The sequence below is a fragment of the Lepidochelys kempii genome, chromosome 3 (genome assembly GCF_965140285.1).
Source record: "Lepidochelys kempii isolate rLepKem1 chromosome 3, rLepKem1.hap1, whole genome shotgun sequence".
NCBI lineage: Eukaryota > Metazoa > Chordata > Testudines > Cheloniidae > Lepidochelys > Lepidochelys kempii.
This window is the reverse complement of record NC_136382.1, coordinates 189,377,250-189,393,740: the sequence shown is the minus strand read 5'-3', so window position 1 is coordinate 189,393,740 and position 16,491 is coordinate 189,377,250. Positions and strand designations below refer to the sequence as shown.

At 38.0% G+C, this 16,491-nt stretch overlaps 1 long non-coding RNA gene and 1 pseudogene across 9 annotated transcripts in view; both read right to left on the bottom strand.

Annotated features, from left to right (window-relative positions):
- The window catches only part of LOC140909617 (uncharacterized), a 73,846-nt pseudogene extending 72,682 nt beyond the window's left edge, over positions 1–1,164 (bottom strand). Inside the window, exon 1 of the transcript XR_013635606.1 lies at positions 936–1,164. The product of XR_013635606.1 is annotated as an uncharacterized LOC140909617 (transcript). The remainder of the gene's footprint in view (positions 1–935) is intronic.
- Positions 1–16,491, bottom strand: part of LOC140909618 (uncharacterized) — a 754,751-nt gene that overhangs the window by 714,305 nt on the left and 23,955 nt on the right. The gene's annotated exons all lie outside the window — the stretch shown is intronic.

The window sequence follows — 16,491 nt, the reverse complement described above, 5'->3', positions numbered from 1 at the left end:
CATTCTTGGCACCTTATTTTTCATGTACATAAAGAGAACGCAAGCTACAGCAGGGTGAGACAAAGATCAATGCTGAATGTATTACTTGGCACTGGTCAGACTCAGTTTAATAAGAAAAGAATTGATCCATTAAGCTAAACCTAATTCTTGGCCGAAAATGGCTGAAATCTCTACTTTATATTGCTAGCTTCATGAAGACCTATAATATCTGGAAGAAACAACTCAGAGCTGAGTTTTAATAAGATTAAATGTATTGCAAATATACTTAACAAGAATCTATCTAGTTGTTAATGATTGCTATTAATATCAAACAACTTTTGTATAGAATTTTTTATTAGAGTAGTTGTAAAATATAGCCATGTGAAATGCAATATAAAAAGGGGTTTAGGTAATTTGTAACAGCTACAATTGCAGAACCAACATTTTAACCTACAAGATACAGTAATTTATTTTATCAATCTAGTTTTTCACACAAGTGCAATTCAATTTGTAAAGTATTTAAGTACCAGTCATTAACACTGTATAGCAAAGTGCAGAAGGACAGAATCTACTGTATATGATTGTGTTATTATATGTGAATATACTGAAATTGTTTTTTCTTTCAGCAAGCTTTGCAATCTGTTGTTTAAAAAAACCACATTGCATTTTAACTTTAATATTTCTATGAATTTCTCCAGAAAGAGTTTTGCAATAACTATGGTAACTAAAAACAAGTACTGATACTTTATGTTCCTTTGATTGTGTACTGTAGGATATCATTATTTAGCATGAATTTGCTTCTGTAACTGCTACCTGGGGGGGGCAATTTCTTGTTCCAAGTCAGCACATGACTACATCACCAGAAAACCCACATCACAACAGTAGTAAATATTCTTGCTGATTTCAGCAGAGGGATCTAGGATTGCCTGCATAAGGAACTTGAACTACCTTCTCACCTGTAGGGGCAGTTGCTGAAGGTCAGTGTGGTGGCACAATGGCTGGGCGTAAGCTTATACTGCTGTTATTGTGTTTTATCCTTTCTGTAGATAAATAGACTTCTGGTTCCAATCCTCCCAATCCAACACCTTTCACAAACATTAAGTTTGGAAGGAATCAGTCAGTCATGTTTGTAGACTGGATACAGGACTTTCCTCAAACAATGTATTCATGGATTACAAAGCCGGAAGGGACCATTGTAGCCATCTAGTCTGACCTCCTGCATAACAGAAGACATAACATTCCTGTATGAACTAGAGCAGATCTCTTAAAAAAACATCCAATATTGATCTTAAAATTTCCAGTGGGAGGAAAGCCACCACAACCCTTGGTTATTTGTTCCAGTGATTACTTCCCCTTACAATTAAAAATTTGCACCTTATTTCTAGTCTGAATACATCTAGATTCAACTTCCAGCCTCTGGATCTCGTTATACCTTTGTTTCCTAGGTTGAAGAGCCCTCTATTATCAAACTTCTGTTCCCCATTGTGACCAAATGCACCCCCATATTCATACCCTATGCACACTTGTAAGAATCTTTGTACAAAATATGCCTTGTGCAGTATCATTTGAAAACTAATAATTTGCTGGTCAGTAATATCATGATGAAATGTATGTAGCAACATTATATGTAAAATTATGAACATAAGCTGAAATCATGACTAAATGGTGTTTACCAGACAAATTTGGGGAGTGGCTAAACCTGTTTCTCAAAGCCAAAGCATAAGCTGATGCCTCTAGCCAGCTGTCATCAAAGTTGATGGGGGCAATCCCCTACCAAGTGGCCATTCCTTTGGCAAAGAAGGGAGGCAGGAACGAAACAGATTTGCACCTTAGCAAACAACAGCATGGAACCTCTTTCACCACCAGACTCCTTGTCTCCGTCCTTGCAGTGGGAATGAATTTTATCTAGGGGTAAACTTCAGGAAAATGTATTTTGAAGCGTGACAGAACTATGAAAGTGAGGGTCAAAAACACTTCAAGTTATCACTTCCTAACCATCTCTCGTTGTTTCACCTAAGACATCAAAAGAAACAGTCATTGGACTTTTCTGACATCCTGACATGAAATTTGGTCAGCCCTGTTGGTGGATCATGTGGTAAGAATCTTATCTTGAACCAAGTCTAGTTTGTTAAGTTTTAGCACTAGAAAATGTTTTATCTTTTTCTCTTTTAACCATTTCTGAGTTTAATGCCTTATACTTGTACCCACTTAAAAGCTCTCTTTGTAGGTAAATAAACTTGTTTTATTCTTTAATTAAAACTAATCCAGTATTGTGAATTGTTTGGGTAACCCATTTAAGATAGGAGACGGTTGTATATTGATCCCCTCAAAGGCTCAATGGACCTAATATATCTAGACCACTGGTGGGCAACCTGTGGCCTGCGCAGCTTCCCGCAGCTCCCATTGGCTGGGAATGGTGAACCGCAGCCACTGGAAGCTGCAGGCGGCTGTGCCTGCGGACAGTCAATATAAACAAACTGTCTAGTGGCCCGCCAGCGGATTACCCTGACAGGCTGCGTTTGGCCCGTGGGCCGCAGGTTGCCCACCACTGCTCTAGACTGTCCAGGAGAGGACTGGACAGTGCAGAACATACATTTTGGGGGAAAATCCAGAATTGTGAGTGTGTTGGGGTCACACTGCAAGTGGTAACCAAAGCTAGGGGAATCCAGCATGTGACTGACGTGTCGCTGGAAAGCTGCAGCTATACACTGACACTCAAGGTCTTACCTGCCTGCAGGCTGAAAGGCTGTTTGAGAGCAGCCCAGGTGGGAGCTACAGCCACAAAGCATTGTGAGGCACCCCAGGTTGTAGGACAAGAGTGACAGCCTCTCATTGGTCTGGTTACACCCTGGAATGTCATACCCATGTAGGTACTTATAGTCTGTGATCAAGTCATCCATTAATCTTCTCTTTGTTAGCTAAACAGGTTGAGCTCCTCAAGGCTTTCATTATAACATATATTTTCCAATCCCTTAATCATTCACATAACTGTTCTATGAACCCTCTCCAATTTATCAATGCTTCTTGAATTTCAGATACCTTACCTGGACATAGTATTCCAGTAGCAGTCAGACCAGTGCCAAATACAACAAAGTAATATAACCACCCTACTCCTCCTTGATAATCGCCTGTTCACTCATCCAAGGTTTGTATTAACTGTTCTGGCCACAGCCTCGTACCCGGGGCTCATGTTCAGCTAATTATCTACCATGACCCCCCATGTCATTTTTAGAGTCAACTGCTTCCCAGGATAGAGTACCCCATCATGGAAGTATGGTCTACAATCTTTGCTACTAGATGTATAACTCTACCTTTGGCCACATTAAAATGTGTATTGTTTGCTTGCACTCAGTTTACCAAGTGGTCTTTGAGTCTGTGTCAATGACCTGTCCTCTTCATTATTTACCTCTCCCCCAATCTTTGGGTCATCGGCAAATTCTATCAGTAATGATTTTATATTTTCTTCCAGGACATAGATAAAAATGTTATATAGCTTAGGACCAAGAACCAAACCCTGTGGGACCCCAACTGAAAAACAGCTGCTCAAGCATGACTCCCCATTTGTAACTACATTTTGAGATCTCACATTTATCCAGTTTTTAACCCATTTAATGTGCCATGTTGATTCTGTATGATTCTGCTTTCTTAGTCAAAATGTTGTGTGGCACCAAGCCTTACAAAAGCCTAAGTATATTGCATCAACTTTATCTTTTACCTTTATCAACCAAACTTGTAATCTCATCAAAAATGATATCAAGTTAGTTTGACAAGATCTATTTTCTATGTATAAGAGAACCAGAAATAGGTGTCAGGAACTCAGGTATCTTGAGGCATGGTTGCCTAGCAAGCCAATGAGTTCAGCCAGGGCCAATAAACCCACACTAAGTGACTGTGCTCCCTGATTGGTCAGAAGAGCCAAGAGATCACCATTTAAGCCCTGAAGCAACAGCAGTGCTGTGGTTTCTCACTGCATTCCATGCTTGCAGCTGCACCACACCTGCTTCCTGTCCAGCCCTTGCTTCACCCTTTTGCCTACTCCACTGTAGCTCTAGTCCTTGCCTGTCTCAGAACTCCTGAGTACTAACTCCTGGTCCTGAACACCAGCTAGCCTCCTGACCATGACTCTGGTTCTACCTTTTGGTTCTGTTCTCGCTCTGGTGCTTGGCTGCTCTCCTGACCATGCCTCAAGTTCTGAGCTATGACTCTACACCAACCAGTATGCCAGACTTCCTGTTCATACCACTAGGCACCACCTATGCCTCAGTGTGACAATAGGAATCAGTCCTTCACCTACGATTTTAGTAAAAGAGAACATAATTTGAGTCACAGAGGTGGGAAACATCTAAAAGCAGCAGTGATCATAGTCTAGTTAGTGTTCTAATTGAGATTACAATGAAACCACAATGCAAATATAAAAACTTTGAAACGCAGCAAAAGGAATCTCAGGAAATGCTGGATGAAACTGAATGGGAAGCAGCACTGGATGAAAAGGAAAGAGAAGGAAAATGAACAAGTGGTGAAATTATTGTATACTATAATTAATGTACGAAAAAGGCATATTTAATAAAAACATAAAATAAATTACATAAAACATCAGATATAGAGGAAAACTTGAAAGATTACAGCATGAAGTTATGAGAATGTAACAAAGTGACAAGGAAACCAAAGGTACAAAATGAAAGGAAATCTCACATGAAGTTAGGATATTGTAAATAAGGATTATTTTATTTTCAATTACATAAGGAATTTAAGGTCACTGAAAGAGAAAGAAGGGCAGCTAAAAATGGCAATGACAGTTTACTGACAAGGAGACATGGCTTAAACAATGAACTGGCTATTGTCCATAAACCAGGGTGGTGATAGATGACACAATCAGACATAAATTTCCTGGGGGAGAAAGAATAAATACTGAAGAAAGCTGGTATCACACTGAAATTGTCATTAAGAAATTAGAACGTCTTAAGGATAACATAACATAACATATCTTAAGGATAACATAACTCCAGAGATAGACAGAAGTTACTCAGAAGGGTATGTCAGAAGTGATGGGGGAATCATTAGCAGATTTATTTAAAACCTGTTTGGAAATATGAGATGGACTGAAAAGAGGCCAGTGATACTTACAATGTTGTTAAAATTAAATCCATCTAGGAAACTACTAACCATTGAGACTGACTTCAGAGCTGTGTAATATCCTTGAAACACTATTATTCCAGAAGAGAATAAGGGAACAGTTGGTATAACTGCAAAAGGAATTGCTAGCATGGCCTCACAAAGGGAAGATCATGCCTAAGAATGCCCTCAGCACTTTTTAAAAAGAATTAAAAATTATTGATCACAGTGGAAGGTATAGACATAATTTCTACAGTCTTTAGAAAAGCTTCTGATAGATTACCACATAAAAAACTAATCTACAAGGTCAGTAAGTGTGGGAACAATCAGTAAGGTGATAGAATACACTGAAGAGATAAAAACTGGTAGGGCAGTCAATGAAAAAGAAAATGATAAAATTCAGCACAACTTAACTAAGATAAACTGAAAGCCTGCGCAGAGAAGAGACATTCAGTGTAGACAAATTTATGTTCATGAACAAAGCAGCAAATAACAAGAAAAGGGAATATACCCTTGAAATGCATAATCACTAACAACACCAGGCCTGAACCACCTCTCATTTACGCTAGAGTAAAACTGTGAAATTTCATTGACTTCAAATGAGTTATTCCTGGCTTTCACATGAGTAAGTGAGAGGAGAGTCAGGCCTTTGGGCAGAAGAAAAATTAAGAAGGAATGGAACAATTCGTTATAAAACACCCACAATTATGGGACACATGAAAAGAGGCATCAGATATAAGCCTGTTGAATTTCTTCTAGTTCTGTCTTAGGGTAATATGAGGATATGTTGCTCTGTTGGCATGATGAAGGGACTCAAGGGTCTTGGGGCCTGAAGCAAAGCCCACTGAACTCAACGGCAGTCTTTCCATTAACTTCAGTGAACTTTGGATCAGGCCTTTCGTTACGCTATGAAATTAAGGAACCAATAGTGGAGATAAACCAATTTAATTTGCTATCACGTAATCAAGAGAGCCACACATTATTTGTACGCCAAATAATTCACCTGCTTTCTCTGTCACAGCTTAGGAAAATTGTGAGTTATATAAGAATTAAAGGCAAAAAATCTACATACATTTATATGAATATGAAAGGTGAAAGTCAAACACATTCACTTGGCACATTTATTTGAAAATGTTCACATGTATATATGTATAGTAATAAATTATGAATTTAGATGATTTATGGTATTTATTTCCACATAAGTATCTTATTTCAGTGAATTGCTCAGGGGCATTGGTGAACAAAGAATTTTCTTTTATCACCATTAAATCTATTGCATTACAAATTTTATTTATTGTCACCCTGTTTCTACTGTTATAAGGCCACCCAATTTACCTTCTCTATATGAGTTAACATTTTGTATACTGCTATCATGTCCACTCTTCTTTGGCTCCTCTCTAAACTAGTAAGTCACTTTCTTTTCAATACTTCTTCATGTGAAAGTTTTTCGATTTCTAAAATATTTGTTGCCCATCTCTGAACCATCTTTTTCTACTATATTTTTAAGGTGACCTGAACTGAGCAAGAACCATTGATTTATATAGCAGCATAATATTTTCAGTAATATTCTCCATCCCATCATAATAAGAGGTTGATTATCTCCCATCGAAATCAGAGGGAGTTTAGACATTGATTTCAATGGAAGCCAGATCAGACCTTCTTTTGACTGCCATTGCACATCAGATAGAGGTTTTTACTGAACTGTCACCTCAGGACAGGATGCAGAGATAAAGTTTCTTGACACCTTAAATGACTGCTTCTTGGAGCAGCTAATCCTGGCACCCACAAGAGGAGAGGCAATTCTTGATTTAGTCCTAAGTGGAGCACAGGATCTGGTCCAAGAGGTGATTACAGTTGGACTCCTTGGTAATAGTGATTATAATATAATTAAATTTAACATCCCTGTGGCTGGGGAAACACCACAGCAGCCCAACATGGTAGCATTTAATTTCAGAAAGGAGAACTACACAAAAATGAGGAAATTAATTTAACAGAAATTAAAAGGTACAAATGAAAAAATGAAATCCCTGCAAGCTGCATGGAAACTTTTAAAAAACACCATAATACAGGCTCAACTTAAATTAAGAAACATAATAAGGGAACAAAAAAAGTGTCATCGTGGCTAAACAACAAAGTAAAAGAAGCAGTGAGAGGCAAAAAGGCATCCTTTAAAAAGTGGAAGTTAAACCCTAGTGAGGAAAATAGAAAGGAGCATAAATTCTGGCAAGTGAAGTGTAAAAATATAATTAGGAAGGGCAAAAAAGAATTTGAAGAACAGCTAGTCAAAGACTCAAAAACTAATATCAAAAACGTTCTTAAGTACATCAGAAGCAGGAAGCCTGTTAAACAACCAGTGGGGTCACTAGATGGTTGAGGTGAAAAAGGAGCACGCAAGGACAATAAGGCCCTTGCGGAGAAACTAAATGAATTATTTGCATCAGTCTTATCGGCTGAGGATGCGAGGGAGATTCCCAAACCTGAGCCATTCTTTTTAGGTGACAAATCTGAGGAACTGTCCCAGATTGAGGTGTCATTAGAAGAGGTTTTCTCTCACATCAGTGAACAGGTTGCACATTGTGGATTACATCTGAATTTTGCTTTTCATACTGCCTTTTTTATATAGTAACAGGCCATACACTTCTTAGTCAAAACTCCCACCATCTTAAGTTGAGGGGTAGTCCAATGCTATTTAAAAACCGTACTCTCAAACACACTTTGATAAAACTAATGCCTTGGATGAATGGAGGATGGAATTCATACCTGTGCACCTGCTGTTGCTTGGCTAAAGATGTTTTCCATAAACTGGTTTAAAAGAGCAAGAGTTATATGTGCACAATGGAACAAACTAAAGTGTTACTTTCAAAAGCGCTCAGTTGGCCTAGCTGTTCCTACTGAAATTGATGGTAAAACTCCACTGACTTTATTTGGCACAGTTAGACCAATGTTGAGTGCTCTTGAAAACCACACCTTAAAAACTTCACTTTTTTCAATGCCTTCAGAGCCTATGAAATGTGCAATGTTCATAGCTCTCTTCTTATCTAAGGACAGATTCACCAGGAGAAATGGTAGTGCAAACTTCCCTTCAAAATAATGTTCTTTAACTCTGTCCTGAAGGGGCCACTTTTACAGGTCAGAGGTGAGTCAATTCCTCATGTCCACCCAATCACTGACATCTGCGCTGAGAGTGCTACCAAGGTACCATGAATAATAGTGATTTTTGTGATGTTGGCACCTGTAATGGATACCATTAATTCATCTCACATGGGGCATCCAACATCTGTCAGATGGTAACAGCTTTTACTTGCTACCAGCCTGGGATGGATTTAAACTGAGGTGAGAGACTTCATATCCCGTTACCAATTTCCTGAGCGATGGATTTAAACATATAATGCTGAGGTGAGAGACTTCATAGCCAGTTACCAATTTCCTGAGTGATCTAGTTCCTCAAAAGCTTAGATTACTTAGAAAAATAGTAAAAAATTACAGAGCCCCCCCTTAAATTTCAGCATCAGTGATTTCTGTCATGCCTGTGATGTCTCACTGACTTCAGTTATATGGGACTGATTTAGCCTTGGTAAGTGTAGGGCAAAAAGGAGTGCTGAAAAACCCAACATTTGCCACATGATCTGATTCACACAAGACCCTCTGTGTTTCAAATGAAGCTATTTAACTACTGCACAAAAAGTACTTGCAAAGTGTCATTGTGGTAACGTATGCATGTGCAATGTATGTGCTGTGTAGGGGATGGGTGGGAGGAAATTACTGTACTAGCTAGAATGATCAAATGACTAGAAGAGGAAAAAGAGAAATTATAGTTTGGCTAACAATATATCTGTTATACAGTGAATGCTCTTGCATGTACTTTATTTGAAATCTGTTACATTATTGTCTATTTTGCTTTTTAATTTTCAGCATGGTCTCCTTTACTGGCATTGGTGTTGAACTCAGGAGTTCCTTTTCTCAAATTGTAGTGAAAACCTCATTTTGAACAATTTAGCTAAGCAATGAAGGAAGGCTAAAGGTAGTCAGGCAGTGGAAGTTTCTGCTATACCCTAGCTTGGTGTCCTGATTATAGCATTATTATAATTTTCCATGAGTCTGTTCATAGGAATCAAGGAATTTATGAATCATTAAAAGGTACAGATGATAGAGGAGTTATTATAATGGCATTCAGAAGAATTACAGGAGGTATCACAGAAGCTATAATGTTAACCCCATTCACTGAATGCAAATGCAATCACAAAATGTAGTGATGTCACAGAATGTAACTGTGCCAAATTTTCAGTCAGTCTTCAGTCAGCTACCAAACCTGTGCCTGCAGGTTTGTACAACCATTTTCATGCAAAACCCCTTGCTTTTGACCATGCAAATCTGACAGACATCAATGTTCGAGATAAAATGTATGTTTTAATGTGCAAATGGTTACATCTGCAAAAACTGTGGGCTCGAGTTCAGAAGCAGCCTTTGAAAATGTGACCCTGTTAGTCAGGGATATTATTACACTAAATTGTCCATTTTCCTACCCATCTCCAATAAACTCATTGCACTAAAAATAAATTAAGGACCAAACTGAAAAGCCCTACTCACATTAGTGACCAATTACTCACATACTACTCACCAAGAAGAAAATTTGACTCTAAATCATTTTAACCAGGCTTTTTAAAGAATTAAAACTGAGACACTTGCCCTTTTACATGTAAATACCAATTACATAAAAACTGAATACACAAAATAAAGATTATCCAAAATTTTGCAATTGCCCCAAAATCAGAATTTCTGTTTTCTAAAGATTTGATCTTCCAAAATTCTCTACATTTCAAATCACCCCCTGAGCCATTTAGTCACGTGGGATTTACCTGCATTACTATCCCACAATAATACCAGAAGAGACCAATTTCAGCATTATACTTTCATTGAATTATTACATTTCATTTCTTTAGATCCAAAGCACTAGAAATCTGATAGCTTTGAAAGAAAGGAAAATGTCCATTGCATACAATTACAACATGTTGTATCTAAAAATCTTTATGCTTTCTTTCTTATTCTGAGCTTTCTTGCTTAAACATACATAACCTTTAGTTGACTGGATAACCTTCTCTGTTACTTGACAGGTGTGTACTTCATAGGTATCCTGCTCTGCTCACAAGAAAAATGCTTAGCTACAGTCACTTTCCCTGATATGATAGCCCTGGTGTTCCTCATGTTAGCTTTCACATTACTCCTCCTCTGGACTTTTTCCGATACTTTTAAAAACCTAATGCAATAGAAAAGCAGCTGAACCTGTTAACCACAACCCAATTCCCCTTTTTGTTTTTGAACTAGAGAGGCCCAAACCTTCATTGAAGAGGTTTTTCAGGTCAGATTTGAAGTCCATTAGCATAGCTGTGAGGGGCTGCTTGCAGAACACTTCTCAACACTGCGTCTGACTCTAGTCAATACTACACTAAAAGTTCCATACTTTCATTAGCTCTGAAATCCATCAAATCAACTGCTATACGTTTAAGAAAGGAGAAAAGTAGCTAGCTTTACCAAGCTGGACCATTTTTGGTTGATCTGAGCACAGGACAGAGAGCCAAGACTCCCAGATTCTGCGCTGGCTATGTAACCTACCCACTGTGTCACCTTCGGGAAGTCACTTAGTTTCTTTGTGTCTCAGCATATCCATCTGTAAAACTGGTGAACTTTGACCCATTGTGATGGTGTTGTGGTTGTATACTCAGAAGGTTGTGCACTACCTAATTAAAGTTTGTAAAACACTCACAGGACTTTTAAATGAAATATACAAGTGAAAAGTATGAAGTGGAAAGATATGTAAAGGATGGTTAATTTCTTGCCTAAATGAAGGTGTTCCACCTCAGCTATATACGATCATGTCGAAGGCAGAAGAATATCAGTCTACCCTAATTTGTATGAGAAAGGCATGTAATTAATAGAAGAATTATGTGGGGCAGGAGAGGTATTCTTTACTTGTAAGGAATCATTTAGTTGCTGATGTATCCCTACTAATAATAAGCTCTAGCTTCACCTCTTTATCCTCATAGCCAGGGTAGAGGCGTTATATATATATGTTTTCCACTATGTTTTGTCTCCAAAATATTTATTACTATAAGAGGCAATAGATTACATTCCACAATGCTACTTCTTACTATAGTTAACACTGCTGGGAGGAAATCTGTCTCAGTCCTGAAGTTCCATTACAATAAAAAAGCAATAAAAGAAAACTAACAATTGAATATAAAATAAATAATTATTTTTGACAAAAAGTACGTTTGACGCTACAGCTACCAAGTGATGCAACCATTTGCTTTTCAGTCATAAATCAGGACCAACACAAAACAGTAATAATAATAATATTTTACACACAGCACATTTCAATCCCCAAGTCTTTTACAAAATATGGGCCTGTCCCTCAGAGATACTGAGAGTACTTCAAACTCCTACTGAAGATAACAGGACATGCAGGTGCTCAGCATCTATCAGAAACAGCCCTGCATACACTTAAATGTAGCCATGCCTGGGATAGAAGACTGCGTGCTTGTTCTGAGCTGAAGCTGCGATGAACTTGTAACCTCAAGGAGTCCCCTTGGGGCAGGGGCGAGGGGAGTACTGCCTCTGACAGACCCCACATTAGGGTGATGTTTAGTAAGTTTATTAGCATGCATGTAGATTTATTGCTTTTAATACATTTTCTCTGCAATGTTTTTTCTTTAAGAATAAAGTAGGCTTGTATAGGAAGTACTGTGTGGTACCTTATAACTGTAGCAATTACACCCGTTACCCATCTCTAAAGAGAAAGCAAGCAGGTTCTGCTTGGGATGCCTGTCTATGCCAGGGAGAACACAGTGTAGGCAGGGGACTATGCAGCCTGGAAATATCCCAGCCTAAACGGAGAGAGACGTAAATCTCCACCAAGGAGAGGCAACAGCTGGGGAGCTGGAAGCCTAAGAGTGGCCTTACTTGACTACTGAGGTGCAGTTGCCCTGAGCTATGACAGAAGGCTATAGACAACCAATACACATCAAGCTTCATATCATATCAGAGAAAAGGAAATTTTCCCAAAGGACCGCAGAGCAAACCCCTTCTCTTGTGAAAAGTGCCAAAGGACCTCTACTGTCCCTGGAAAGCAGAAAAAAACTCATTTTTAAAGCTGTTCCAAAATGCCCACACACAGTAAATTGTCTGGTACTAAATTTATCTACCTGAGGAGGAAGAGCTGACTCAACCCTTCTGGGATTTGAACTTCTGCAAATGTTGCTGATAGAATTACTCATTGGTAATTAACAAGTTGAATTTGCTACAGAAATTGCACAAAATTTAACTATTTGAAAATATGGCTTATTGGCAAACATAAAATACCAATCCTTGATTGCTTTGTCCATGCAATATTCCTTGCACTGCCCCCCAGTGGGGATTTTACATTATTTGGATTTTGCCCAATAAGTGTGTAACAGAAAAGCCATCCCTCAAGATAGCTTTTGTTGCACAAGTACTCTACTCCTGCATGACTTAAGCCTCAGGTCAGAATGACAGTGTAAATCACATTAGAAAACTGCACTGAATACATGCACATAAAATCTGTAGTTAGCAGTAGATGACAGTTTTTGGTAAGTAACATGCCTGCCTGGGGAAGCTGGGCATTCTACAGATAAAGACGGATGCAAGAATAGAACAACTGTAAGGACCCAATCCTGTGAGGTGCTGAGAGTTGTCCATGGAAATTGAGGGCTCTCATGATCTCGAAAGAGATGCTCAGCACCTCACAGGCTCAGGTCCTAAATGGAATAGATGGCAAACAAGTCAAGAATGCCAAATCAAGTGCAAAGCTTAGAAACATTTCAAAAAGAGCAAGTGTGTATATATTAAACCAGACCACAGGGCAACTTTAACTCAAGAATTCATCACTTAAGGGACTGACAAACCACAGACACTGACTCCACCAACTTTACAGGGGTAATATTTGTATAAAGATGAAGTTGTTTTTAATATTTTTCCATTGTACTAGGCACCAGTGGACTTTTCATCAACATGTATGTTTGTCTTCCCTTTCTGCTTTTTCTATTTCTGGACTAAAAATATTTATCATGGAGATTGCAAAAGACATCAAGCTCTGGATACACTTAAATTTGCCTCCTATATTATCACATGCTGCCGATTGTAGACCTGGTTCTCCACTGACTTGCTCCCCATGTCATCATTTGCAGATGTGAAAAATATGTGTAAAATGCTACCAAATCAGAATTGAAGTGTTGTACACCCACATTGCACAGCTGTAGATAGCTACACAAGAGGCAAGGTGGTAGAGAATCAGGCCCAGAGTGTTTAGTCATCTGTAATACCAGTATTTCAGCCTTTTAAAATGGATTCATGTTGATATTCAATGTTTTTGAAGTTCCAGGCCTTTTGCCCTATTGTCCAAGAGTGTGCAACGGTGCCAAAAGCAAAGGTGGTGAAGACACCTAGCAGGAATAGCAGAAGTGGACTTCGTTGACCCCAGCCAGTTTCTGTTTATCACCTGTCGATGGAAGCTCTTTCTATATTTCTGAATACTGTGTGAAGAGATCTCTCTTTGCTAAAGCTTGTGCTCTTCCCTCCTTCAGTCCCTATCTGATATTTTTAGTCAAGTACAGGACCAGGCAACCCTGCCTTGAAGGTACAGATATATATTTCAGGTGTTATCAATAAACACCCTGAGACTGCACTCTCTTTTCAATGTATCAATATATTTCATTAAAGTGAAAATATGTCTGAATACAAACTGAGCTCTCAACTGTTTCACTTCTCTTAACTCAAATATCTTAATGAGACTATCTAACAAAGAAGATCAAAGGTTTCCCTCATACTCTGTTTTGTTACTAAATGTATAAAGTCTAGCATAGTTAAATGTCAGATTCGCACTTACTTGATTTAGCCTTGCTATTTAGTAGTAATTATGGACAGAAGTCTCATTTAGGGGTATTGATCCAGTCTTTAACACGAGGAATAAATTCAGCAGCTGAACTATGGAACACATTAGATGAATTCACAATCCACGAAACTCTTCAAAGAAGCAGTAATATTTCATATATACTTTATCATAAGCTTTTCTCCAGGGAGAGTCACAGAATGAAGAATAAAGAACACACAGTCCATGTATAAGCCATATTTGACTAAAGTGCTAATCCTGCCCTCATTGAAGATAGCAGTCCTGATTCAGGAAAGCATTTAATCATATTCTTGAGTTCATTAGTGTTCAGAAGAATACTTAAATATGTGCTTATTTTTAATAATATGCTTAAGTCCCATTAGCTTCAACAGGTCTTAAGTATATGCTTAAATTCTATCCTTTAGAGGAATGCTTTCCTGACTGGTATTGATGGGTTTTCCATTGACTTTAATAGGAGCATGACTGGGCCACAAGAACATTTAGGATACTTAATGCTTAATCAAGCTGACTGTCCATGTGACATTAATAAAACAAAAGGTATGTTAAAATAATGTTGCATGCTTGATTTGAGCAATATGAATCAAGGACTTCTGAAATTAGTGAATAATCCAGTCCAAACTTCCCCACCCACAGTACAAGCTATACATAATTGACAGGATAAGAACGTGAATAATCCAGTGTCACCGTAGACTTTAACCTTTATTATTATTATTTATTTTATGTTTTGCAGGTTTATGGTAAATATTTAAGACTGACAATATAATTTTCTATTTAAATTTACTTATTTTTCTTAAATTTAAAAAAATCCATAATATAGTTCTATGAGATTTATCTATCTATAATAGACTGTAACAGCTGTTATGGTCTATTGTGTAAATAAGTAATTACAGAATTTACAGACTATCATGTAAATATGTAATTATGGACTTTTTAAAATGTGCATTATTTCCTCGATAGTCTATCGTTTAAATATGTAATTATGGACTTTAAAACATGTATTATTTACTCAGTTTGCAACAGCTCCTTGGGACAGAGCTTTCCTGGCCTATCGGGTAAACATGTAATTACAGAAATTTAAAAAATATGTATAATTTATTTATTTGATAGTGTTGCTGTCAATACATAATCACAACCATTTTAAAATCGGTAGCATGTACTCAATACTCTATCGAGGTTCCACAGGTCAGCTTAAGAGTCTGTTTGCTTGTGGTTCAATATTCTGATGCAGTGTAGTGAAGCCTTTGGATAGTCAGTTGTCTTACTACAGTGCTATCCGATGAAAATTACAGGAGCAGGCATTTGAGTTTTTCACAGAAAAAAAAGGTGTCAATATAGGAAATCAGAAAAATATTCCAGTCCTTACTTCATTTCACAGTTTTTGGTAACAGTGTCTCCAATATACTGCATTGAAATAAGGAGTTGGTGTTGCATAGACTATTCTTTGTAGATTATTTTCCTGTTTCTTTAAGGCAGTGGTATTAGTGGTATGTAATCTGTGGATTTTATTTCTCTGTAAGGGTATGTCTACACTGCAACTGGAAAATGCAGCTTGCCCGTGCCAGCAGACTCAGGCTTATGGGGCTCGGGGAAAGGGGCTGTTTAATTGCAGGGTAGATGTTTGGACTTGAGCTGGAGCTCAGGCTCTAGGACCTTGCAAAAGGGAGGGTCCCAGAGCTCGAGCTGCACCCTGAGGTCAAATGTCTACACTGCAATTAAGCAGCCCCTTAGCCTGAGCCCCGTGAGTCAGAGTCAGCTGGCATACGCCACCCATGAGTGTCTAACTGCAGTATAGATGTACCCTAATAGCCCTCCCAACTTTGGGGCAACAGTGTTACCTTCAGCTGCACGACATGTATCTCAAATTTGTGTGGGGACAGGTTGCAGTACATGGCTCTGTAATTTAAGCTTTCTGATATTTCTCCTATCTACAAAGCTCTTTATACTTCAGAGACATTTCCAGTTACAGGTAGGTGTGGATATCCTTCGAAGTGGTGAGAAAAACTCAAAAGGGGTGCCACTTATCCAAGAGGGAACATTAAAGGTATTATCATCCTGAAAAGGGTAATTAGCATTACCATTAAATATTTATATTACTGAAAGACTTATAGCTACAGTCAGGATCAAGATCTCTTTGCTAGTAGGCTCTCTACAAACGTGACTATGTCGCCCCTTCCCAAAAGATCTTTAAAATCTAAGAAATATTAGCAAATATATAATATTTTATATAGTGCATTTTGGAAATAAAAGAAGAATAAGTTTTTGGCCAAAATTTATGTGCTGCATTTAGGATCTGTTGCCTTAACATTATATAACAATTCTATAATCCAGACATGCACCTTGAGATAATCCTAATAATCAGCAGCAGTGATAAGAGTATAATTATTTATTTCATAAATATATAGAATAGTTATGTGATTGTGATATACTTGTAACATTCCTGACCTGGCCTTAAACATGGATAGTGAGATTACCATAGT